The sequence below is a fragment of the Gracilinanus agilis genome, chromosome 5 (genome assembly GCF_016433145.1).
Source record: "Gracilinanus agilis isolate LMUSP501 chromosome 5, AgileGrace, whole genome shotgun sequence".
Classification (NCBI taxonomy): Eukaryota; Metazoa; Chordata; class Mammalia; order Didelphimorphia; family Didelphidae; genus Gracilinanus; species Gracilinanus agilis.
The window spans coordinates 29,454,945-29,482,412 of NC_058134.1; positions in this window are offsets into that span (position 1 = coordinate 29,454,945).

Below are 27,468 nucleotides of genomic sequence, written 5' to 3' on the forward strand. Positions count from 1 at the left end.
CTTCCTTCCTACTTTCTTTCCTTCATTCATTCCATCTACTTACCCAGCTATCTACCTATACAACCACTCATCCATCTAATCATTTATTGAGTTCTTTATTATGCTGAGAACTTGGACTAATAGAACAGTTATATTTTGAGTTCTGAAGAAGACAGAGGTTGAAGAAAAGTTCAATTTTTTCAGCTTAAGTGATTTTTAAAGACTTAAATCTCAAAATAGTATCTAGAATCAGGCTAACGAAGTTGCCTGAACTAGCCACAAAGAAAAAAATAACTTAAGTGGATTTTCCCAGACTGAAATGAAGGTAGATGGGCTCAGTTAATCAGTACAAAGCTCTTGGATTGACACCACCAGGGGATGATGAGTTGAGTTTTGAATTTAAAAGGAGGAACCTTTGGGAAACATGGAGTTCTTTCAGTGACTCTCAGCATTCTTCACACAACGATAGCAAGGGATAACTCATGGACAGATGTGCTACATTGGTAGCCTTGAGATGGAAAGAGAAAACGAGGAAGGCTTCCATTGGGCAGGGGGTAGTCTCTATAAGGAGCTTTCAGGAGGCAAAAGAGAAGAGGTACACGGGATGGGGTGTGAGCTGTTTCATTGGAAGGGACATCTGCAAATAACATGATAAATCTTTTGTAGTAGCGCTGGGTGAAAAAGAACATAAGGTCCCCAAGCCTTCCATTGGATTGTGCCATTTACTGCTGAGAGTTAATATAGTGGGCACACACACACACCACACACACACACACACACACACACACTCTGGGGTGATGTTCCTAACCACACACTATAAACAGTATGGAGTTAAAGCAGTCATGCCATAGAAAACAATGACCCGGCCTCTAAGAAAGATGTATTCTTATGGGTTTATCGATGGTCATCAACAATAATGAGAATGGTCTGTGTTTCTATCTCAGAAATCCTTCACCCAGATGGATCCCGTAGGGTTTCTCGTCTACAATACATGCAGGGCACAGTAAATTCATCTACCTTGGTGACATTGAAAGACACTCTCTTGGTAAAACAGGATGACTTTTAACATCATGCCTCCACTAGTTAGGATATTAGGACATGAAGGTTTTAAAACCAGCTAAAGTGGGACAAGAGAGGAGCGCTGGCCAGAAATCTAGAGACAACAGAATTAGGGAGCTTTTCTTCCTGGGTGGTGAAAACCAGAAATAACTGGGAGGGAGAGAAAGAGCAGAAGACAAAGGGATTAGGTGGGATGAGGAAGGGCATCTCCATATCCCAGAGCAGGAATTAGAGAATGGGTTCAGATGAGTTGGGAGGAGGGGGAGCCAGAGGAGAAAGAGATTTCTGTCATCTCCAAATAATTTGTTTGGATTTTGAACTAAAAGGACAAAAAAAAAATTTCTCTTGATATTTGAACAGCAAGGTTCTGGGGATGAAATCTCCTGGATGTTTTTCTTACTGTGTCTATTGTGGAATTCTGGAGACAGCTGGGAATGGATACTGCCACAGTTTGGAGGATAATAATAGTAACACACACACACACACACACACACACACACACACACACACACACACACCTCAGTCAATCAACAATGAACAACCATTAAGCTATGCTTAAAGTTGATGATATAAAAACAAAAGTGATTCACTTTACAGATGAGGAAACTGATCTCAGAGGACTAATTGCCATATGAATCACAGAGCTAGAAGAACGAGAGGCAAAAACGAGTCTCCTTATTTCCAAGTCTAGCTCTTTATTTCTCTTGCCATGTTGCCTCTAAGGACACAGAGACTCTCTTTTCAAAGCCCGTCATCATTTGCATTTGGGGAATCACTCCCCAAGAGCATTCCGTGCTGTACATCTCTTCCTGTGTCTCCCCTCCACCACACACACCCCAACTGAACTAAATGATCTCCTGGCTTCTTGTTGGACTTGGAGGAACAGAGCTGGGATTTGAATTCTAGCCACAGCCACCACAGGGCTAGAGGACTGCCCCAAAGCTTGAGAGAAGAAAAATAATCTGTTGGCCATGGAGTCTCTCTACTTTGATTTTCTCCAAACATCTCAACGGCGATTTCCATTGCCAGCTTGACTCTGTTAGGGTCAAGAAGAAGTGATCGGCTTTTCCATGTTCAGCCATCGAACTCAGCTCCAGGGATGCCCTGGATTCACACTCTGGATTAATTCCTTCCGGATATGATTATCCTTTTACTTATTTTTTCCTTTTTTAAAAAACATCCCAGGAAATGTCTTGGCCTGTTCACACCTTAATCTTCAGACCGAAGCTGCAAAGTTGCAGCCCAAGCCAAGTCCTGGCTACTTATGGCTCTGCCTAGGAGCAGGGTCTGCCTGCTTCCTACGACCTCTTTAAGGGGTTGGGATCCAAGGTTACTCCAGCAATATCACTCTTAGACTTTGCACATTTTTCAATGCTGAACTTGGCTTGGCCGCTGAGATTCCTAAACGCATCAGTGCACGAAGTCATCTCAATCCTATGATTGGTCAAAGCAGAATGATAACAAAAGCCTTACACCCATTTTCAGTCTGGGGTAAAATTTAATTAGAAGAGAAGGCAGGTTTAATAAGAAGTTGGGTACAGCCTTGGAGGTGTCCAAAGTCCTGGGTTTGAATCTGGATTCTGATGTCTATTGCCTGGGTTATCTTGGGATCACTCTTTTTCCTCATCTATAAAATGAAAGGTTATGACCGGGAGATCTTGAAGGTCCTTTTCACCTCTCATGTCTAAGACTTTAGCATTCTTAAAGATAACTGAATAGGAAAACACAGGCACTAGAAGAACACGAGACTTGGAGTCGGAGGTTCTGGATTCAAATCTTGGTTCAGTTAAGTCTGTTACCTATTTGACTTTAGTTGACTCAATTCATCTCCCTGGGCTTCAAGTTCTTCAATGGTAAAATAAGGAGGGGTAAATTCCATCCATTCAAAAGATATTTATTATCTAGAAGGTGCCAGGCACTGTGTTAAGTATTGAGGTTATAAAAAAATGATAAAGGCCTTTCCCTCAGCACATATATGTGTTTGTTGTTACTGTTAAGTCATTATAGTCATATCTTAATCTTTATAACCATCTTTGGGGTTTTCTTGGAAAAGAAACTGGAGTGGTTTGCCATTTTTTCTGCATTTTACAGAGGAGGAAACTGAGGCAACCAGGGTGAAATGATTTGCCCTGAGTCATGCAGCTAGCATCTGAGGTCAGATTTGAACTCAGGTCCTTCTGACTCCCAGACTGCCATTCCATACATGTAATCTAGCTGTCCTTCACAAGTATATACTATATTTCAATGTATGCTCCACTAAGATTTCTTTTATTTCTAAATCTATGTATAATCCTATGATTCTCTCTCTCTCTCTCTCTCTCTCTCTCTCTCTCTCTCTCTTTCTCTCTCTTTCTCTCTCTCTCTCTCTTAGAATGTACAGATGTAAACATATATGTAGAGAGAGAAATAGAGAGGAGAGAGAGAGAGAGAAAGAGAGAGAGAGAGAGGAGAGAGGAGAGAGAGAGAGAGAGAGAGAGAGAGAGAGAGAGAGAGAGAGAGAGAGGATGAGAGAAAGGAGAGAGACAGAGAATGATTAGTTTTTTTTTATTTGAAGTACCTTTGCAGACTATCTGCCACAGGCTTTTTCTAGTTCTGTTGTTTTTGTTTTTTAAAGCATCATGTCTTCAAGCTAAGAAGTCACTTGTGCATCAATAAAGAGGAGGAACAAACCCTTGAGATTCTCTAACCCTGCCAAGGTGACACTTATGACATGGGTAAAGCAGTTCTCAGAGCCTGGGAAGGTTTCTGGCTGAGGAACAAGCAGAAGCTGAAGTCTTGTGTTTCTGTGTGGGTCAGGTTAGATGGAGGCAGGCTTTCCCATCCCCTTTCCCAGGCTGCCCCATAAATGATCTCAGTCCTGACCTGGAAGGACAACCATCTCTGTGGAAGGAGAGAATTTTTTACTGGGCTTGAGTCCTGCTTAGAGACTACCAAGGGAAAAAAAAAAAAGGCTTATTCCGTGTGTGTGTGTGTGTGTGTGTGTGTGTGTGTGTGTGTGTGTGTTCCCTTCCTTCTCACTTGGTCAGGGTCCAAGAAAGAATCTAAGGCCCGGGAAGGGGAGGGGGTTTGGACAGGCCCCACCTGGTCAGGAGAGGCAGGTGTTGTGTCCATGAGTGTCCATGAAAGTGAGAGCAATGCCAGGTCAAACATCGCAGCGTGGCTCTGTCCAGTTTGGCCTTCGTTCAAAGGTGAAATCGAGAGGACCCGAGTCAGCCCTTATCTTGGGGGTAGAAGGCTGAAGGTGCTCCCCGATGGTTCAGATCCAGCCTCTTTTGTTCCCATTGACAGAGAAGAAAAGGGCAATGGTGGAGCCTCCTTTGACATGGACGGGAGCTCAGCGCATCTGGCCTCTTTTCCATCCATGATTGTTCCTTTAGTAATGATGAAGATGATGATGATGAGTTGCATTTATACATTAAGGTTTGGTTTTTTTTAACCCTTACTTTCCATCTTAGAAACAATACTGTGCGTCCATTCCAAAGCAGAGGAGTGGTAAGGGTTAGGCAATGGCAGTGAAGTGACTTGCCCAGGCAGTGTCTGAGCCCAGATTTGAACCCAGGATCTCCTGTCTCTAGCCCTGGCTTTCTATCCACTGAATCACCTACCTTTACAGGTTCTCAGATTTAGAGGTAGAAGGGTCCTTCGAGGTCCTATGATCCAACCTCTTCCTTTTATGGATGGGGAAACTGAGGCAGGGAGTGACACAGTGACTTGTGGCAAAGGTCAAAGAGAAAGCAAAGAGCAGACATTGGCTCCGAAGCCAGGTCCTCTGGCTCCACACTGGTACTTAACCCTATGTAAGGCTTCCAGCTTTGGCGAGACCTGGAGGGATTTGCCCAGTGAAGTACCTTCTGTGGCATCAAACAGTGAGATCTGAAATCTCTTCCACTTCTTCTATATACCACAGAAACATGCTGTCTCTATAGTAAAGACAAACATTTATCACCATCAACATTAACCAACAACAGGCATGAACATTAGTTACAAGGTATTTGGGGGGACAATGAAAAACATAGCATTCTAGATGTAGAGAGGGACCAGAAAGACCATCAAGCCCAAACCCCTGATTTGATAAATGAGGAAACTGAGGCCTCTGGAGGTTAAATGACTTGTTCAGGGCCACCTAGTCAGTAAATGTCAGAGGTGAGATTTGAACCATAGCCTTCCTGGCTACAAGTGCAAAATGGCATTCATCAGGCCATGTGGGTAAGCCAGAGAAAATAAGGAAACAGAGAGAGAATAGTTCAAGAGCAGGACGTTTTTAGGACCGTCCCTTCTTTTCAAGACTCTGTCTTTTTTCCTTCTGTTCCTGTCAGTTAGTCTGACAGTAATCACTGAAGTGCCTACTATGTGCCAAGTACTGTGCAAAGTGCTGGGATTTTAGTAGCACTTCTTCCCAGCTTAGCTCATGAACTCAAGGTCCCCCCCTCCTCTTTCCATCCTCTCTCCTTCCCAACCTGATCTTAGAAAAAGAAGTTCTAAACAAAAATTCACAGGAAGTTGTGAATGGCTGATAACGTGTAATAAATATATTATTTGTGTAGTCAAAAAAAGATTTGGAATATGGATTCTAATCCTACTTCCAAAGTTTATTGTGTGCTACAAGAGGCAAGTTTGTTCCTTTCTCTAAGACTCAGTTTCCTTACCTGTAAAATGGGGCTAAGAACACCACTAGTTCTTAGCTCACAGGATTACTATGAAGGTCAAAATAGAGAGTGTATGTAAAGGGTTTTACAGACTACAAAATATTTTATAAATGCCAGCTGCAATTAAAATTCCAGAGATGTTTCTTCTAAGAGATGTATGGATTTTATTATGAAGTAAGCACTCTTAATCCAAAGGGAAAATTAAATAAGAAGGTAGATGCAAAGAAAGATAATCAGATGGGATAGGAAGATAGAGGGCTTCCTTGGACTCCAAAATCACCTTAAATGATGGCAAACTTTTTCTCTTACTCAGAAAGCAAGACAAGTCAGATGTGGGGGAGGTTGTTTTAGAGTTAAGTTGTAAACACACTGAGTTTGAGAATTCCTTCTTCATTTTGATGTAATCATCCATTTCAGGCTACTGAATTAACCAGTTGAAAAATAAAAGAAATATCTAACATGTAATATAGATAAATTTCACAATAGACCTTAGAACTCCTTTGAAAATATAATTTAAATGAAAAAAAAAACCAGGTTTCCTAATTTTTTTAAGTTCCTCTATTTGGAACAATAATTACTTGTTGAAACTCTACTTGAGAAACGGACAATAGTGTCTCTTTCTAAGAAATATGGCCTTCTCTCACAGTTCCAAGTCTCTCATTAGTCTATATTTTAGGAGCGATTGTCCTTCTCAAGAGCGTCTGGCAAGCAGGCATCCTTCCATGCTGTCTAGACGAGCCAAGAAAAAGAAATCACTGGGTGCTGTTGTTCAAAATACTTGGTAACAAGTCAGGGATTCTGCCCAACTTTTAGCACTCACTCTATACTTTATACAGGGTTTGAAGGAAGAGAAATATCCAAGCCAGGAACTGCTTCATGCCAGCTAAATAGAAATCTCATCTATTCTGTAGCATCCTAGCAGAAATGCCTAATTGATTGAACTAATTAAAGTTCAGAGTTGGCTGCCTTTACAATTAACTCTAAGGAAACTAAACAGTCATCCGCCCCATGGCCTGGTGGAAAGTTTAGGCTTAAAATCAGAAGAATTCAGGTGCCGTCTTAGCCTTGTCATTCATCAGTTGGACAACATAGAGCCAAGAAGCCTTAGTTTCCTCGTTTATGAAGGTCCTACTATTGGCATTCCCTTTCTTATAGAAATGGACAAAAGAGGTAACAGATATAGGCTCTTACTAACCCCAAAGTAAAGGGTTTCTAGCTTTTTTTTTCCCAGACTCAGTCTGAACACCAAATTGAAGACCTCAGACATGAATATTAATGAAGTTAACACTGCAATCACTTTACTTCCCATTTGCTTACTAAATTCATATCAGTTTGATCAACACACTTCTGCCTTCAAGCCAATTGATTTTAAGATGGAAGTCAAGGTTTTTTTTTTTTTTTTTTTTTTAGCTCTTAAATTTGTCTTAGAATCAATACCATGTATTGGTTCCAAGGCAGAAGAATGAGTTAAGTGACTTGACCAGGGTCATTTAGTCCAACTTCACATTTTATAAGGGAAGAAACTGAGATACAGTAAAAAGAAATGGTTTGCCCAAGATTACAGAGGAAGTGAAAGAGATGAGATTGGAGCCCAGGTCTTTAGACTCTAAATTTAGCCAGCAGTACTTTCTGCCTCACAGGTTTTGAGCTATTGTTATTTTCTAGGAGTAGTGATGGATTTATAATGCCTTTTCCATATTGGCCACTGAATGCCCCCTTTATTTTACAGATGAAGAAACTGAGGATCAGTAATGGAGGAGGGACTTACTCAAAGCCACACAAATATTGTATCAGCACCAGCATCTGAATCTCCTTTTTTGATTTAAATCCCATTCTTTTTCCACCATTCTGTGATTTCTACACTGACCAGCTGTCCTTGGGACCTTGGCATGTGGTATCTCTTCCAACTCTAAAATTCTTTCAGTCTGATGTGGGACTAGAGACTATGACTTCAGACCTCATTGGTCTGGACTTGGAAGAGACTGGTTTCACTGGCTCCATCTGCCACAGTTCCTTTCTTCTCCATCTGGGGTTTCTCCCTGGGAGGTAATGATTTGGAAGCCCCCCAACCCCCATCCCTTAGTTGCAGGTGGATGGCTGGAGGAAGCAGGGAGGAAATCTTCCTTCTGAGCTTTTGAAAAGTAATAAGTTTAGTATTCTAATGAAGTAATTATTAAAGTAAGTAATTATTGAAATAACCACCTCAACTCCCAGCCATTAAAATCCTCCTAAAGAGAACAAGCCTGATGGCTCAGGCTATTAGAAATCTTGGCAGCCACCCAACGCCTACAATAGCTTCTAATTAATCGATCTCACCTCTAATCTGCTATTGTTAGCCCAGTCCCGATCATTTGTTTGCCTTCCAGATCCTATGGCCCCCTTCATCTGATTGTATTTGTTACTGTACCCTCTCTATCTCTTTCAATTAAGCACAGGTTAAGTGGTTCAAGCGCTAGAGAATAGGAGATAATGGCCCCAATCAGAGTAATCTCTTTAATTTGCTAAATGGATTGCAGGGAAACCCCAGCCAAAGTGAAGTCATAGCTGGTGGCCTTCACTTGAACTATACACAAAGACATCTCATTATTAACCGCCCAGAGGCAAACTTTATAGACAAGGGGAAAGTGTCCGGAGTTATCAAGGTATGAGCAATTTCCATCAGCCCATTAGAGAATTGTTCCCCCATTGTCAAACATCATCTCCCCCTCCCACCCCCAGTCTTTCTGCCTTCTTTAACTTTCTAATGTAACACACAACCTCATATACCAATCAAAATACTGCCCCCCCACCCTCCACCTCCAGTCAAGTGAGTGGATTTATAATCTCTTTAAGGACATGCTCATGGGAGAATTCATTTTTCATATTTGTACTATAAATGCAAATGCATTTTCATAGTCCCAATTGCTCTGGCTTTTGCTGACTCTGGAAAAATTTAAGAGTAAACAATCTTTGTCCTTAAACTGGTGAGCTTCCTCCCCTCCCTCTCTCCTCCTACTCTCACCAGAGGGAGCTGCTCCTTGGAATCCCCTCCCTTTAGCTGCCCTCCCCTCACTCTGAGAAGCAGAGGTGGGCAGGATCTAGAAAGAATCCCCATCATGGCCCCACTGTGTCCTTGGTTAATCAGCCAAGCAGGCAATTTTAAAATGGGAGCCTCATGAAGTGGAGGATCATTTCTGGAACTGAATAAAAGCAGAACGAGACATCATTCATGATGGGAAAAGGGATGCAGGAAAGCCCAGAACCTTTGAGCATCACCCAGGGGCCTGGCTCTTTCATGGAATCAAAGCCATGAACCTCCTGGAGTACCCAGGACTAGCTACCATAGGAAGGGTACCATTTCAGAATAAAAGAAGAGTGTGATGGAGAGGGGACGTTTTAGGAATGTCTTTGGTAAACTGGAAAGCAGCCAGGATTGGGCTGGAGATCATGTCCTAAAAGGACTGGCTAAATAGGCTGGCAGAAACTCAGGAGGGACACAGTGACTCTCCTCTAGTATTTGAAAAGCTGTCCTGGGTAAGATGGATTCCACTTGTTCTGTTTGGAACCAGAAAGGAAAATCAGGAACAAGTGTCAAAATTTGCTGAGGCAGATTTAGACTTAATGTCCAGAACTTCCTTTTAATTATCAAATGTTGAATGAGAGGGGTTAGAAAGGAGGTGGTAGAGGACCTCATGAGAGGGCTTTCCAGAAGAGGCTCCAGTCAATTAGAGCTGTCCAAATGCTGAATGGGCTTCCTTGAGAGGGCTTAGGAAGGTCATGGGATCAGGCCTCATGGGATGTCTCAGAGTAGAGGCTGGAGGACTACTTGGTGGGTGTGTTACAGTGGGGATTCTTTTTCTCTGATCACCATTGCCAAAATCTCTTCCAACTTTAAAATTCTTTCTTTCAGTCTGATGTGGTGGGTAGAAGAGTTATGAATGAAAGCCCAGAGACTTTGAGCATTATCTAGGGGTCTGGATCTTTCATGATATCAAACCCATGAAGCTAGTGGGATACCTACTATAGGAAGGGCACTGTGTTCAGTTATGAGCAGTATAGAAAAAGAGGAAAGTGTGGCAGAGGGGGACTTTGTGAGGGCAACATCTGAATTTAAGAATCTTCCTCTGACATTTACTATTTGCTTGACTAAGTATCTGAGAAGGAACTAACCCACTTTAGTAGAAGGAATGTCTTCATTGTCACTCTTATCCCTCAGTTATAGGCAAATGACCTCCTCTAATCCAGTTTTTTTCACCTGTAAAATGTGGAAAAGAATACCCAGACACCTACCTCAGATAAGAATCTATGGAGAGAGCTTTGCAAACATTAAAGCCTATGTAAATGTTACTTATGGTCACCAGAAAACCAAACTATGTGGCCACTCTCTGGACACTGAGGGCAATCTCCACACAATTAATAATCCACATTTAACCTCAACTCTCTTCCAACTCCCGGGGAGGATGACCTCTATTATAAAGTATCAGAGAACATACCTGCTATTATATCAGAATGCAGTTTTTTTCATAACCCCCTACTTCTCCCAATGATTGTAACCTCTCCTATCCTTCTTCCCTTATACTCCTACCCTGCCATTCTTGCTGCATGAGTGTTCTGGGTTGTAGTGCAGAGTAACCAAACATATTCTCTGGAGGGATGTGTGAGGTTGCTGTGGCTCAGCTCTGCTGGGCACCTCCCAACTCCCAAAAGAAAGGTGAGAGCCTCCAGCTTCATTAGGTTCTTACCAAGGCTCAGCTTCCTGGCCATCCATTCACTACTTGAAATATCGAGGGTTTTGTGGTTGTTGTTTGTATGTTCCTTTGTTTTAGGGGAAAAGAAGGCTTTCCTTTGGAATGTGCAGAGGGGGGCTGGCTTGGTCTAGCTTCTTGGACTGGAATCAAAAAGTCCTGACACAAGGGGCTCCCCTTCATTCCTGAGACCCATGAAAGATGTTCTCCAGGTCTTTCCTCTCATCTCTTATCTCTATTGACTTTGACTTCTGTAAGAGAGAAGCTTGTCTTGAATATTGACCTTGTGTTATTCTACATTCCTGGACTCTCCTTCTGGAAGTTGAGTGAACTCCTAATGATTTAAATGTGAGGAGTCCCTCTCACACCTATGCCAGACAATACAGGGCACTGGTCAGACTATTTATTTTTGCATACTGGTTTCTAGCTGGTCTTTCCTCTTGGACAGGGGTACTTTCTGGCTGGCTCATTATGCCACCTCTATTGCCTTTTCTCCTATTCCAGGAGCTTCAATTTTTCTTAGGCTCATGTTGGCAAACCTATTGCACATTTGCCGGAGTGTGCCAAAGGGGGCTGCTCCCCTCCCCCTCTCCACTGTGCCTGAGGACACTTAATAGAAATCATCTCATTTTACGTTCACAACAATCCTGGGAGGTAGATGCTATTGTCATCCCCATTTTACTGTGAGGTAACCCATTATCTGTTCCTCTGCTCAGCAACCCAATGGGAGTGCTTCCTCCCTTCCCTGTCTAGGGTAAGGTGGGGGGCTCACATGTAGCATGAGGGTTGCAGGTTGGGCATTGGGTCTCTAAAAGGTTTACCATCACTGTTTTAGGCTATTTGTAGCCCTTAGGATCACAGCGCAAGAGCCAAAAGGAAATCTCAGAAATTATATAGAGTCTAAACCCCTTCATTTTACAGATGAGGAAACTGAGGCTCTGAGACACTAAATGATTTCCAGGAGGTCACATAACTTATAAGTGGGAAAGTCAGACTTACAACCTGGATCAGAGAATTATAGATTTGATGTAAAAAGGGTCCTTCTTATGATGAATAGGATGATTTCAGAAAGAACTGGAAAGACCTACATGAACTGATGTAGAATGAAATAAGCAGAATCAGGAGAATATTGTACACATTAACAGCAATGTTGTGTTTTCTTCTAACAGAAATACAATAATCTGGGACAGTTTTGAGGGAATTATAACAAAGAATGCTGTCTACCTCCAGAGAAAGATCTATTGGAGTCAGAAGGTAAATGGAAGCATTTGATGTTTCAATTGTTTATTTGAGTTTGGAACTTTGGTTTGATAAGATTATTCACTTACAAAAATGAACAAAATGGAAATATGTTTTGCATAATAATACACGTATAACCCAGAATGAATCATCTGCCAGTACTGGAAGAGGCAGGGAAGGGAGGGAGGAGATAAGTTCAATTGTAAAACTTAGGAAAACATGTAGAAATTTGTTATAACATGTAATTGGTTAAAAAAAAAAAGATTAAAAAATATAAAAGTATAAAAAAAAGAGTCCTTCTTCAGAGGCCCTGCCCTCCAAGTCTAAATCCATTTTGGTGCTTTTCTCTCCTGTTAAATTGGCACAGCTAGGCTCTATGACTGTTGCTGCTAAGTAGGTACCCCTATCCCTACTCCTCCCCACGCTCTTCCATGTCTCTCCCCCCTTCTGTCCTCCCCCACCCTAGAGTATCCAGAAAAGATAACCAGAGCCTGCCAGACATGGGTCATGTTTCATAATTATTAATGGTGATGTGGAACAGGACAGGGCCAAGATATATGGCATCAATCACTTTCCCTCAATCTAGCAGGCCCATCAAGGTGTCATGGGAGGTAATTAGATTAGGGTGACAAAACTGGTTCTTCACCAAGCCATGCAGGTTAATACCCAGAACTCTGTTCTCTTCAAGGCAGCTGCAAATCCACACAGACCCGTTTTCTCATGTTAAGATTAGAGATCAGTGAGTCCTATGATCTCTGAAACATCAGAGGAAGGAAACTGATCTTTTTTATTTTAGTAGTCTGGATCCTTTGCCCTCTGCCATGAACTGGGCAGTTTTAAAAAATGGCAGCTGGTGGGTCTGGCAATCATTTTGCCCATATCCTCAATAAAAGCTAAATGATTATGACCCATAGACATGGGAGAGGCAGCACATTATAGTGGAAGGGGTCAGACAAGATCTAGGTCCTCATCCAGTCTGTACTGCTCGCAAGCTCTACCACTATCAGTGGATCTCTTAACCTTTCTTGGTCCCATTTTTCTCATCTGAAAGATGGGGGTCATAATGACAGCTAACAATTGTAGAGGGCTACGGGCGCCATCATGCATTGTGCTAAGTCCTCTATATTTATTATCTCATGTGACTCTCACAGCAACCCCCAGAGGCAGGAATTTTATTGTTCCCATTTTACAGATGAGGAAACTGAGGCAAACAAAGGTTAAATGAGTTGTCCTGGGTCTCCTAGCTAGTAAATAAGTGAGGTCTCATTTGAACTCAGATCTTACTGATTCTAGGTCTAGCTTTTTATTCACTACCTGATTCTAGCATTTAGAGAGGTATTGTGTGGAAGTGCCAAGATCCACGTATTTTGAAACAGTGTAATATTTTGAAATGGCTTAGTAGATAGAGGGTTGGATTAGACACAAAATGATCTGGGTTCAAATCTTCTGTTTTACACCTGACTTTGGGAAAATCTTGTACCCTCCAGTTTCCTCATCTGCAAAATGGACAGTGATATCTTTAGCATCTACTTCACAGGGTTGTAGTGAAGCCCAAACAAGAAAGCGAACAAGAGTGCTTTGCAAGACTATAAGCTCAAGAAATAGGAGCTACTGTTATTATTATGAATTCAGATATTCCAAGGATGCCTGTTCTTTCGAGTAAACATTCCCACTTTCTGCTCAGTGTATCTGTAAGACCAGATCATAAGATCTGGGTTCAAATTCCTACACTTCTATCTGGGTGGATGAGTCATTTCACCCTGGGTATTCCTTTCCTCATCAGCAAAATGGGGGAGGGGATGAGACTGGATGATCTTGAGGAGTTTGTCCACCTTTCCCCCCAATTTGGAGTCAAGATTTTTCTCTCAAACTTCCCCTACCCTTCCATTTAAAGATTTTGCTTCTTAAAAAAAGTCAGAGAGATAATTAAATCTGATTTTATCATTTTTTAAAGGTAGATACTGTTAGTCAGCTGTCTTTTCCTCTTAGTTTTCATTATCTCTATATAGATGGGAAAATCAAAAGAGCATATGAGCCCAGAAGCACGATGGTAATTTCAGACACTGATGTGAAATAAGCCACTTTGGCGCGACATCAATCAGTAAATTAATAACAATTTAATGATGAGAAATAGTGATCAAAAAAATTAATTTGCACCTAGCCTATGTTAAGAAAAGTAGAGTGTTCAGGATTATGGAGGCCATAGTAATTACAATAGCTAACATATATATATATATATATATATATATATATATATATATTGCTTTAGGATTTGCAAAATGCTTTATAAATAATATCACATTTGATCTTCACCAAGCCCAGGGAGGTAAGTGCTATATTATGAACTTCATGAGGAAACTGAGGCAGGCAGCGGTTAAAGGTCATGTAACTGATTAGGATTTTAACTTTGGTCGGTTGTCTTTTATCCAATGTCTCCAATAGTCACACTACATATACACTGACCTGCTCAGATGACATCTGGACTGGTGTTCAGGTGTCACCTTTTAGGCAATCCATAGAGCCTACATAAGAGGCAGTTCATAATGGCGAGAGGATGGAAAGTCTGACCATATTAGGATCAGTTGAAGAATATTGAGGCTGTTTAGCATCTAGAAGAGAAGACTTTGGTGTGACATGATAGATGTCTTCAGGAATATGAAAGGATGTCATGGAGAAGAACGATTCGATCCATTCTTATTGACTCTAGCATGTGGAACTGAGAGAGAGGCAATGGCCACAAATTGCTAGGAGTCAGATAGAGAGTCTATATAAAGAAAACTTTCCAGTAATTAGACCTGTCCAAAAGGAGAACAGGCTAGGTGGCATTTTCTCCCTCTCTTTAGATTGTTAAGTAATCACTGGGTAACTCCTTGTTGGCTATGATGTAAAAGGAATTCTCATTTAGATGTCTTGTTCTAGAAGAAACTCCCTCCAGTTTTGGTAGTACAGCCAAAGACATACCTCCAACAGATCCTTAATGTCTACTCTTTTGGTTGGACTGCCCCTTCCTCATTACCATCATCCACTTGGAACTTGGTACCATCCTGAAGGTCATCTAGCCTAATCATCTCATTTTGCAGAAGATGAATCTGAGGTCTGAAGAGATTAATTGTTTCCCAAAGTCTTGAGGTGCCCAAACTAGGAGTCGAACCCTCAGATCCACTGATTTTAAGCTTTTTCCACAGCACTAGGGATGGCACTTGAATGGCTACCATCAGCTAGGTTGGCCGTACACTGGAAAACCAAAAAATAAACCTTTCCATCAGACATCTAAACGGTGCTGGTCATTAAATTGGAGTCTACCCCACTGAGCCACAGTCTGTATATGCCCAGCCATAGGAGGAGTTGCTCCAATCTAAACCCTCATTATATAAATTCAGTCAGGGAGGATGAACATGGAATTAAGAGAGTCACAGGGTGGCCACATTGGCAAAGCCTGCCTAATTATCATTTTAGAGAATATCCTTATAGTATATATGACCTCAGAATGTAAGTATCATCAAGAATCTATGAGGCATTATATAATTTTCCTTTGAAAATGGGCTACTAGAATAATTAAAAGAGTCTCACCAATCGAAACAAAGCATGCCCAGTAGTATAAAAGTCACACAATTTTTCACTTGTACTATGCCTCTAAGGAGAGGGATAAGGGCTGGAGCTGTGATTTCATTGGAACAGGAACTCCAGGGTTAGGAAACCACCTTCCCAGACGCAGGTGAACACCTTCTCTTCAGTGGATAGTCGGGGACCCGGAGATGTTGTGGCTTGGCCAGGATCACGTGTGTTAGAAGCAGGATTTGAAGCCGGGTCTATCTTTGCCCCATTTCAACTTTCTACCTATGATGCCACACTGCCAATGTTTGTCTAAATAGTCTCATGTGCAATATGGGAATTTTCATTCCCGTGACTTTCCGTAGGGACTGGAGACAGTTCTGGGTACCACACCGATGACCTTGAGAGTGTCCACAGGAGGGCATCTAGAATACTCAAGAGGCTGGAGTTATATGAGGAATCAATGAGAGAAATGGTTAATGCCTGATCTGGGGCAGACCCCAGAGTTGGGTGCTATGACAGCCATCTTCCCACTTTGGAAAGGCTGTCATATAAAAGAGTACATTTGTTTTGAGAGGTAGAGAGGATGGTATTAGGACAATGAATGGAATTTATAAATCAACAAGAACTATATTAAGTGCCTACTGTGTGTTGGGCATTGGGGATACAAAGAGAAAGAATGAAACAATCCCTGAACTAAATGAGTTTATGTTCCGTTGATTCAGAATTAGAAAGAGATGAGTTGAACTCAATATAAGGGAAAATGTGCTAATAATTAGAGCATTCCCAAAATAGAATGGGCTGCCTTGAACACGAGTGACCTTCCTGATCACTGGATGAGTTCAAGCAGAGGCCAGTTCTAGTAGAATATTTGAATAAGGGTTTCCTATGCTGAGAGAGTTTGGATTAGGTGACCTCTAAGCATCCAAGAGTCTAGGGAGGTCTGATAACAGAGTTAGAGCTGGAAGGGGCCTTAGAATTTGTCTGGTTTATTCTTCTGATGGCTTTCATATTCAGATGAGGAAACTGAGGCTCAGAGGGAGGAACTAAATTGGTTATGGTCAGCTAATGGCCATGTTAGAGAATGTGAGTCTGGGTCTTTGAACATCCCAGTAGTGAGGGCTCCGTCCACCTCATAGTGGTGGCTCTCACTGCTAGAAATGTTTAGGACTGGATGAAGACAGCTAGATGGAACAGTAGAGAGAGCACCAGGCCTAGCGTCAGGAAGACTTATCATCCTGAGTTCAAATCTGTCCTCAGTCACTTACTAGCCTGGTGAACCTGGGCAAGCCACCTAATCCTATTTGCCTCAGTTTCCTCATCTGTAAAATGAGCTGGAGAAGAAAACAGCAAACTGCTTAGGTATCTCTGCCAAGAAAAACCCCAATGGAGTCATGAAGAGTTGGATATGACTGAGAAAAAAGACTTAATAACAAGACTAGATCACTTATGGAATTATGGAATTTCAGAGTTATTATATAACAATTTATATATAAAAATATCTACAAAAAGAAAAGACATGTTCAAGGTCATAAAGAAATAGGTAGTCAAGCCAAGATTTAAATCTAGGCCCTTTCGCTCCAAATTCAGATTCTGTCTCCTATTACACCCAGCTGCTTCTGAGGTTAAATGATTTATGCAAGGTTGAAAAGGTAGTTTATCTCAGTGCTTGGCCTAGAACCCAGGTCTCCTTATTTCTTGCTTGACTCTCTTTCAATTAGATTATGTTGCTTATGTTCTGTATAAGCATTACAGCCTTTATGGAGAACCAGGCATAGCATAGTCCCTGAGTTATATCTTGTAACTGGAGACTGAGAGATTCCATGACAGGTGAACTATTAGTTGTTGGGGAGTCAAGAATCTGCCAGTGTCAACTTTCCTTCTGTGGTGCTCTTATGGGTTGATTCATGCACCATTTTAAACCAGAAGCAGTTTCCATGATGAAACATAGAGACCAAATGAGATCTCATTCCTTATCATGGCTGGTGAGTCCCTTTTCATCTTCTCTAACTGCTGTCACACACGCTGTCACCTTGAGAGGTGATAGTCCATTACAACTTGTGAGCCGGTTGGGAAATGACACTCATAATGGTGGCCTGAAATTCAGACCTGCACGGAAGGGAATTTGGTGTCCTCTATTTCAGATGCTTACCCAGTTTAGAAAGAAAAGAGAATAGCATCGAGCTGGAATTAGATGAGAGGTTCTGAGAGGAATTAGATGAGCACATCCAGTGCTGGGGTTGTTGTTCATCCTTCGTCTTCAAAGAAGACCAGTACATCATGGAGGATGACTTGACTTGGGCACGAACTGGATTTCAGTGAAGCAGAATTGGACAGTCACCAAACTCGCTCTCTCTCTTCCAGAGCCATCCAAGTCCAGTGGTAAGACAATTGGGGATGGCTTGGCATGCGGCGGATGACTTTGGCATCCTCGATGTCTGGCCAAGCTCTAAGATTCCACAGTGTCTGCTTTAACTGCCTTCCTAGCCACTGGAACACATTGTTCTCATCTACCCATTGGGTGTTAGTAAAAGGAGTGGGGGTCTTGGGGGGTATTCTTAGTGACAGTTGAGAAACTAGGTTTTATGATGCATAGAGGGCTAGACTTGGAGTCAGCAAGACCTGAGTTCTAACCCTGATTCAGACACTTAATAACCTTGAGATCTTGGGCAAATCATTTAATTCATCTCAGGCTCAGTTTTCTCATCTATAAAATAAGGATAATAGCAATTTGCCTTTTGGGCTATTGTGAGAATGAATGAGATAAAATGTATAATGCTTTGTGAAAAGTTATATAAATGCTGTCTACCATCATCATCATCATTATCATCATCATTATTAATAGCTTTTGAAGGGGAAAATAAATGATCAAGCAAGAAAAGAGATGGGAAACACAATCATTAGTCTGTTCTGCCTAGTAGGCTCAAATGAACATTGGCCAATGATTAATTTTTAAGTCTCTTTCATCATGGTGAGCAATCATGTAAGTAAGTCATACATTTATATTGAAATAATGTCCTAAACAAGCTTGTGTGAATATTGAAATATTATGGATGCTAGGCAATGGGTTAAGGGACTTGCCCAGGGTCACACAGCTAGGAAATGTCAGAAGCCAGATTTGAACCTAGGACCTCCTGTCTCTAGGCCTGACTCTCAATCCACTGAGCTACTCAGATGCCCTAAAAATGGCAGCCTCTTAGATGAGGCTTTTCCTGATTGCTTCCCCTCCCCAGCTACTCCCAAATTATTTTACATTTATTCATTTATTCTGCACATACCTATAAGCACATTCTGATTCCACCAGGAGAATGGAGACTCCTTGAAGGCAAGTACTTTGGTTTTTGTATCTCCAGCATTTTGCAGTGTCTCTGGTATAGAAATAGCAGACACTTAATAAATGCTCTTTGATTGACTGATTGATGTGGGATTCAAATACAAGTCTTCCTAAATTAAATTTATACTCATTAAGCACCTACTATGTACTAGGCTCAGTTCTCTACTTGGAATAGGTATTTCAAAGATAAAAATAAATAAATGGCATATGCATACAGTAAGCACTTAATAAACAGCTACCCTCAAGGAGCTTCCATTCTATTGCATGGGAAATCTCCAATGTAGAGAATTACATGCAAAATATATTCTAGGAAAGGACAAAGGACTCGAGAAAGAAATGGCCAACCACTCCAGTATTCTTGCCATGAAAACTCCATGGGTGTCTCCAGTCCATGGAGGTCACCAAGAATTGCACATGATTGAACAACAGTAACAATAGGAAGTAATTTGAGGAATGGATGGGGAAAGGGCTACAGCTAGGGAGATGGGGAAAGGAGATGAAATTTGAGCTGAGATTTGAAGAGAAGGGTTTGAAGAAGCTGAAATGAAGCGAAAGTGGATTCAGGGCACAGGGGACAGACAACCTGTACCAATGTGTGAAGGCAGCAGATGACATTTCAGAAATAGAGAACAGCCAGTTGGCCAAGGAACACAAGGTGGATGAGAGGGAGCAATGTGAAGTTAGTCTGGAAAGGTAGGCTGGAGCTAGTCAATGAAACCAGACTTTGAATGCCAAATGGAAGAGCTTATATTTTTTCTAGGGGCAAGAGAGAGTCACTGAAATTTGCTGAGAAGTCAGAAACATTCCACCCTTCATTGACGTCTTTCTCTTATATAAATGGAGGTCGGTGGAAGTTTTCAGATAAAATTCTAAGAACCATGGAAGGTTTATTTGAGACCTGACACACCCATAGTGGGAAACAGTTGTCTCTTTTTAGATAACGAGTTCTTTTTGCTTATGAGTCACTCAGTAATACCCATGGACACGTTCTGCTCCCTCCATCCTCATACTTCATCCCAATCTAAAAATAACACCCAGTGGAGCCTGTCTTACTTACTGCTAATAAAAGTCGATAGAGCAGACCCTGAAGCCATGCCCGTCATGCTTGGTAATTAAAATATCTATGACCAAACACTGATTTTATTCCTATGAAGTGAGAGTATGGGAGCTCTATGGTCTCCTCCTTGAGTTGAAAATGAAAGGAATTTATAGGCATTATCCCCAAAGAGGAAATGGATGATTTATTTATGCAATAAGATAAGATGCAAAGGACTGGTTGCATTTGGTGACCACGGCTTCTCTGGGGGGCCTTTCTGAAGGCTCTTTCTGGGGAGACACGCTCTGCTCTCCTTATCACTTCCTTTTCAGCCCTGACTGGGTGTAGGCAGTCTGGTGGCCTGGGTAGAGCTCGGGGCTCCGAGTCGGGAAGTTCATGACGCATGTCAGACGTGTGAATAAATAAAATAAATGAAAGCTCTTGGAGGCCAAAGTAGTTCATTTTTATCTTTGTATCCTCAGCATTCAGCTTTTTAAACTGAATTGAGATGTCAGGCCATTTAACCTCCGGGGCCTTCAGGCACGTCCAAGACTTGGAGTTACAAAGGAATTAGAGCTGATTCATTCAAGGGAGTTTCCCACTCTAATGGAACTGCGGGTCCAGACAAAACAGAACCCCAACACTTCACAGTCCCCCCTCTATAAAAAGCCAAAGCAGGAAGGCGTGCTCCTGACAATCAGTTGGCGGCAGCTTCTGTAAAAAATGGTTTCCCACTGAACAGCAAAGTCTTTGAGTCTTTTAAACTGGCGGTTAAAGTGTCCATATTTTAATTTTAATGATGAATCTTATGGAAAAGGCATGTTAGAGGAGCCATAAATACTAAGTTATTGTCCATGATCTTTCACTTCTGAATAGTTAAGGAGATTAATGCACTCATCTGCATTACTGTTCCCTGCCATGCTGAAGGGAAACATCACGAGCGGTAACTCATTCTTTATTGGTTAAATAACCCAAAGCCAAGATGTGTTTTGACACACACCTCAAAACCTACACTTCCCCAGCCCTGCAGGGTCTTGTCTGGATTTTTAAATAAAGGGGGAAAGGGAAAATTTTCATCTCAGAATGCAGCAATCACATAGACCACTGCAAGAGGGGGGAAGTCTGATCATTACTACTATAGACCTACTTACTGGGCAACCTTCCAAAGTCTATTAACCATTCTGTACCTCAATTTTCCCATCTATAAAAATGGAGCTTGACATGTTTGCTACCAAATAATGGTTATAAATCACCTTGAGATCTGTGGAGGAAAGGTGGTATGTCGAGTGAATTAAATTAAGTGAGAGCACAGAGGCTTTCCAATCTGGGAACTTCTTGGGCAGACGCGGTATGATATTATTGCCCACCGCCTCATCTACGGCCCTCCACTCCTGTCTTGGCACGGAGACTTGGGTACAGAGAAAATGACAGGTGGCTAATCTAGTCATAAGGATTCATAATTAGATGAAAGATAGATGACTTTATACTTTAAGCAATGTCCATTTCAGATGAACTGGGTGCCATTTTGTAAGGCTCCATTCCATATACATTACCAAGCTTTCTCCTCTGTCCATCTATATTTAAGCCCAAAGATCCTCCACGTTTTGGCTCCCTCTTGCACTTCTGGTCTTAATTCATCTTATTCCCCTTCTCAAAGGCTCTGTTCCATTCGAGTTTGCTCAGTTGTTATTTTTTGTATACAACAATCCCCCTCTTGCTTTACACATAGATTGTCCTTCATGCCTGGAATGCTTCTCCTCCTCACCGCTGCCTCTCAGAAAGCCCTGCTTTCCTTCAAGATAAAGCTCAAATGCTGCTTCCCACACAAAGGCTCTTCTGAGTTTCCCTGAGTGTTTAATAAATGTTTGTACAATTGAACTGAGTTGTTAATGTTCTCTTCCTCTTCCAATGGTTTTGTATTCTTTTGAATATGAAAGGCATGGAGGAAAGAGAGTTGGTCTTGGAACTGGGACCACTCAGGTGGTCTTGCATGGGATGACAGATTGGGAACCTGAAGGGGCCTCAGAGACCATCTAGTGCAACACCTTCATTCTACAGATGAGGTAGGTGATGCCCGCAGAGGTTGGGAATTCCCCAAGTTCACATAGGCAATCAGGTTGCTGAGCTGTGATTTGAACCTAGGTCTTCTGACTCTAGAACCCAAATAGCCTTTCTGTTTTACTACAATCTCCCCAAAAATATATGTGATCATGGAGAGGTCATTTGGCAACCCCCTAAGAGGTCAAGTTACCGAGAAGGAGTCAGTCTGGATTGGCATAGAGAGTTTCCATATTAGGAGTTCTTTGTACTAATGAAACTAGATACAGATAGACCAAAATTCATATAGATAGAAGAAATCTATGCCTGCATATTACACACAAACACACATACACACACAAACATACACATATATGTATATATACACATATGCATCCTACACATATTCTTTTAAATTTCTCTGTACATATACTGTGTCTTCCTAGGAAAATAAATGTCTTTGAGATTAGGCATATTTTATCTTTGTATTACCATTGACTAGCACATGGAAGGTGTTTAATAAATGTTTGTAAAATTGAATTGAGTTAAAAACTTGTAAATAGCATCAATCCTCCTTTTTGGTAGAAAGGTCAGAAGACACTTTATTGACATTAGAGAAAGGATGGGGAGTAGAATTCTTGTCAGACAATGTACAGGTCGGGAATTCATTCATTTATTCATTCAAAAAATTATTTGTAAGGCTCTGTGCTAGGCTCTGGAGCTACAAAGAGAAAAAGAAAATACTTTTTGCCTTCAAGGAACTGACATTCTGCTGAAAGATTGGGGATATGGAATCAATACATAGGAGTTGTGAGAAAAAAAAAAGGAAAATGGAAGGAGAAGACAGGTCAGATGGGAAGGGACAAAAGTAGAAAAAAGAAAGGATGGGAAAGAATAGGAAAACAGTATGAACTTAAAAAATGAAACACAAAAATTCCAAATACTCTAAAACAAGAGAAAGATGCAGTAGGAGAGAAGAGGAGAAATGTAGCTGATTCTCGAGATTAGAAGAGGCTTTGAATAGAGCAAGTGTTTTAATAAATGCCACAGAAATGTCATATGGCACAGGCCATAGAGCTGGAACTTAACAGAGGTGACTTAGTCTAATGCTTTTATTTTACAGATAAGGAAACTGAGGTTTCAAAAGAGTAAATAATATTAATGAGTCACTTTTATGTAGGCGTTCAATTTTGCAAATGCTTTACCAATACGATCTCCTCTGAAATGGCTTGCCAAGGATGGGGCAGCAAGGTAGCCCAATGGATAGAGAGCCAGGCCTGGAGTTGGGAAGACCTGGGTTCAAACCTATCCTTAGAAACTTCCTTGCTGGACAAGTCACTTAACCCCGATTGCCTAGCCCTTATAGTTCATCAGTCTTAGAATTGATTCTAAGGCAGAAGGGTAAGGATTTTAAAATAAAGAAAGAAAGAAATGACTTGCTGAGGGCCATACAGGTGGTAAGTAGAAGAGCTAATAATGATTGAATCCAGGACTGTTGCATCTAAATCCTCAATCTTTCCCACTGCAGATGCTTGTAAAGTATGCACATCTTTAGTTCTGATTGTGTTGGTTTATCCCAAGATGCTGATTTCTAACCAAGAATAAAGAGCTACACTCTGTTTAAAATGTAAATATGATTTGGGTTCTCAGACAAACAGTTTTGTTTACATTGGAAGCAGAGTCATAACTAGGACAGGGTGACCAGGATTTTGCCCAAGGCTGCTCGCATCTGGATATGTATTGGTGGTTTGTTGGACTGTATTCCTAATACCTTGTGGTCTCTTCCACTGGTCTGTTGTAGGCTGCCAGCAGCGGATTTCTATCACAGTTATACGTCTCTCTTGAGCTCCTTTCTCTCCTTTGTCTCCCCTTGGAGGAAAAGAGTTGGATTGGGGGAAGGATTAGGGTTGGGCTCATCTTCATCCCTTCCTCCCTCTGAGTAAATTTTTCCCAGGAGCCAGGATAACTTGATATGCCCTGATCAGCAGGGTTATAATTATACTTCAAACAGGCTCTCTGGGCTTCAGTAAAGGTCAACAGTAGGGAAAAGAAAAAGAGTTAATTTCTATTGAAATCTAGCTAAATCAACTATAAGGAAGTTTGCCTCAGTTCCTTCAAATAGAGAAAAACAAAACTGCTTGAATACCAATTACTACATGAGTTATGGGAGAAAAATGATTCCCTTCCTTGCTCGCTTCCTTCCTTCCTTCCTTCCTTCCTTCCTTCCTTCCTTCCTTCCTTCCTTCCTCTCCTTCCTTTCTTATCAGAATTTTAAAAGATACAAATGCGCTGATGTGAACCTTTAAAACATTTTTGCAACAGAGGAAAGGACGACTTTTGTATTTTATATCTTCTCCTGCTCTCAGATTACCAACTGCCCAGGTTGTTTGCCTACCAGAGTCCTTGAATTCTGTGAAAAATGCCCAGTGCTTTTCTCACGCACACCGCCCAACCAGCTCTTAATAAAGGTGGCCCCACACAGAGTCCATACATCGGCTCACCCTGTCACTTGCTGAACCAATGGTGTCACTATTCTCCTTGCACGTAAGTTATGGGGTAGCCTGAAAACCGATGAATTCTCCTTCACCGGCTGCAAAACAACCTTCTAATATCCCTTTCCTTTGATAGTGTCTATTAAATCGTCGAGTACTAAAAGAAATAACCTTGTCACTACAAATGCCTTGAAGGGATCTCTCTTCAACACAGCAGTGAAGCCATCGAATTTGTTGACTGAAAGGAGGAGCTCGGCGAGGCCTCTTAGGGATGGCGTCAAAGGACGCCTCTGTGAGAGAGCCCAGATTTAAAGGATCTCTTCCCGCCATTTCCTCACCTTAGACTGCTAGCAATCCCTTGAGATACATTCACATCAAATGGCAGAGTGATCACTGGTGAACTCTAGGTTTAGGTTCAAAGGATTTCACCAAAGACCAAGGTGATTTTGAAAGATGATACATAGCTCAATTTTATAGTGGGAGCAGAGGGAATACAGGCTACCAGCTTGGAAGCCAATTGTTTGGAAAACAGCTAGCAATCCCTTGAGAACTCAGGTCTTTTCTTGTATCCAAGTGGTTAAAGGATAATGAATTTCACCTCCACCAAAATGAACAAAGTCTAGAATTTAACTACAATGGGGAAAAAAATTAAAGTAACCCTGGACAAGTCACTTAACCTTGTTTGCCTCAGTTTCCTCATCTATAAAATGAGCTAGAGAAGAAAATGGCAAACTTCTCCAGGCCTTTTGCCAAGGAAATCCCAAATGGGGCCATGAAGAGTCAGAAATGATTGAAGGGACTGAGCAAGAACAAATAGTAATAATAATGGTATCTCACACTTTGTATAGTTTCTTCATATTTATAAAGCACTTTCCATGGCAAAGACCCCGTTAGACAGTTAGCAAAATAAATATTCTTTTCCTCATTTTATAGATGAGGAAACTGAGGTTAAGTGAGATGAAAACAGTAGCGTATTGTTCTCCAGAATGGCCAAGAAAGGAGATGCTTGGTTTATTTGGGAAGTTTGTTAAGCATACCTAGTTATACTGGGTTGGGGGAGATGAAGGGGTGGGATAGAGATAATCAACTTTCAAGGGATATGAGTCAAATAAAATTCACTTAACACACACTGGATTGGGCATCTTGCCTTCCTTTAAGGGTTCTCATTCTGAACATCGGTTAATCATGGCATGTGCGATAGAATGGATGCTGAATAGCTGGGATGCAGGATCAAAGATTGGAAACTGGAATGAACCTTGGTCATCTTCCTCATCATAATGAACATTTCTTAGTTCTTTATATATATATATTAGCTGATTTGAGCCTTGTAACCACACTGTAGGGTAAATGTTATTCCCATTTGACATATGAGGGAGGCTAAATGACTTGCCCACCATCCTATAGATCTGTGTTGGTAAGCCTATGGCATGTGTGCTAGAGGGGGCTGCTCCCTTCCCCCTCTCCTTTGCAGTGAGGTTATTTTTCACTTCACCCGCCTGCTGGGAGTACTTCCTCCCTCCCCTGTCTGGGTTAACGGGGTGGCTCACATGTGATGCAAGGGTGCAGCTTGGGCACTTGGTCTCTAAAAGGTTCACCATCACTGCTATAGATGGGAAGTGTCTGAGGGAGGATTCAAATCTAGGTATTTCTGAGTCTAGATCTAATACCTTATCTGACAGGATGATAGGTTTAAAAAGTTGGAAGGACCATAGACTCTTGGCAGAAAAGCTTCCTCCACTGCTGTAGACCATTAACTCCAATAACTTATCTTCTTAGCTGACTGAGGCTTAGAGATGTTGATTGACTTACCCACAGTCAAACAGCCACTGCGTGTTAGAGGCAGGTTGGTATTATGTCTACTTAGTTTCAAGTCCAGCTCAATCTCCATCATGGCATGGACGATCCATCAGTTAATTCAGCAAGGACTTGGTAACGATCCATTATGTACCTACCAGTCACTATGCTAGGCCATGGGGCTACAAGATGAAAAATGGAGCTTATAACAAGAATTTCTGGAACTTGATAGTTTTCACACTAATTTGTTTAAATTTTTTTTTCTAGACAATAACTCCACAAGGGACTTCTCTTGTCAAGGCAAGTGGCATTATCTTCATTTGACAGATGAAGAAACTGAGACTCACTGAAGTTAAGTCACTTGCTAAAAGTGGGCTGAGCCAAATCCTGGTTTTCTGACTCCTTCTCCAGAGTCTTCCTAATATACCCATTTCCCTTTCATGAAATGCAGTCTCAGTTCCTGAGGGGCTAACTCTCTTCATCTATGGAGTATCTTCTTAGTTTAGAACCCCAAAGCTTGGATGAGCCAGTAACATTTCTTTCCCTTTTTCTCATTCTTCAGATACCCTGAGAAGTCCACCAAGGACAGGCTCTAAACTCTGGAATCCCAGGACACTAAGACTCAGTTTCTAGGAGGGAAGAAAAGGAATATAATTCACAACCACCCATCCAACCCCCTTGTTCCAAGGAACACCGACCACCATGTAGCTGACGATGATCTCAAAACAGACGCTGCACAATCACAATAAACAAAATGGAAACTTCACTGGGCTGGGTGCCCAGGAAAACCAGCCACACATGAACACACACAACAGGGGGAAGAAGAAAGAAAGGAAAAAAATAGGTTCCAAAAACAAACTGGTGAGTGAAAAAAGGCAGACGAAGAAGCTGGCTCCAAGACTGCCTGGCCCCAACAGGAAGGACAGAGAGACAGAGGTGGAAGGATTTCATCAGATTTCCTCTTCAAAGGGGCTCCTACTCCCACTTCATATGGAAACCAATGAGAAAGACATAGGACCAACTGCTTGCTCGCCATGGTATAAGCAGGTAGATGGCTCTAGCTCAGCATCCTGCTATTGTTTCAAGAAAATCGTAACAGTCCTGAAGTATTCTAAGCTATTTGTGGGTGAGTTTTCTGTTAAACAACCAAGCTGCTTTAGTGGTAAAACATTTGTATAGATAGTGCATGTTTCCATTTATCAACCCAATTCAAGAAGCGTGGACTAAGGGTCTATTCTATGTAGAAAATGCTGGGGAGAGATATAAAGAAAGAGGAAAAAAAATAATCCCTGCCCTGAAAGTGCTTGCATGGGATTGGAGGGATGCAAGGAGGTCACTGATTAAGTAAACAAAAAACCATTGGAGGAAGGAGGGAACATCTAAGCTCTTCACTCTTTTGGTGACATGGATCTCGTTGCCTTGGAGACCCCTTCTTAGACTGATCTTTTTAAAAGTATAAAATAAAATGCCGTAGACTACAAAAGAGTCCAATTACATTGCAATAAGGTGTTTTGTTTTTTTTAAATCTATGGATGCCAGGTGAAGAACTCTTGTTTTAAAGCATCCTAGTCAGTGA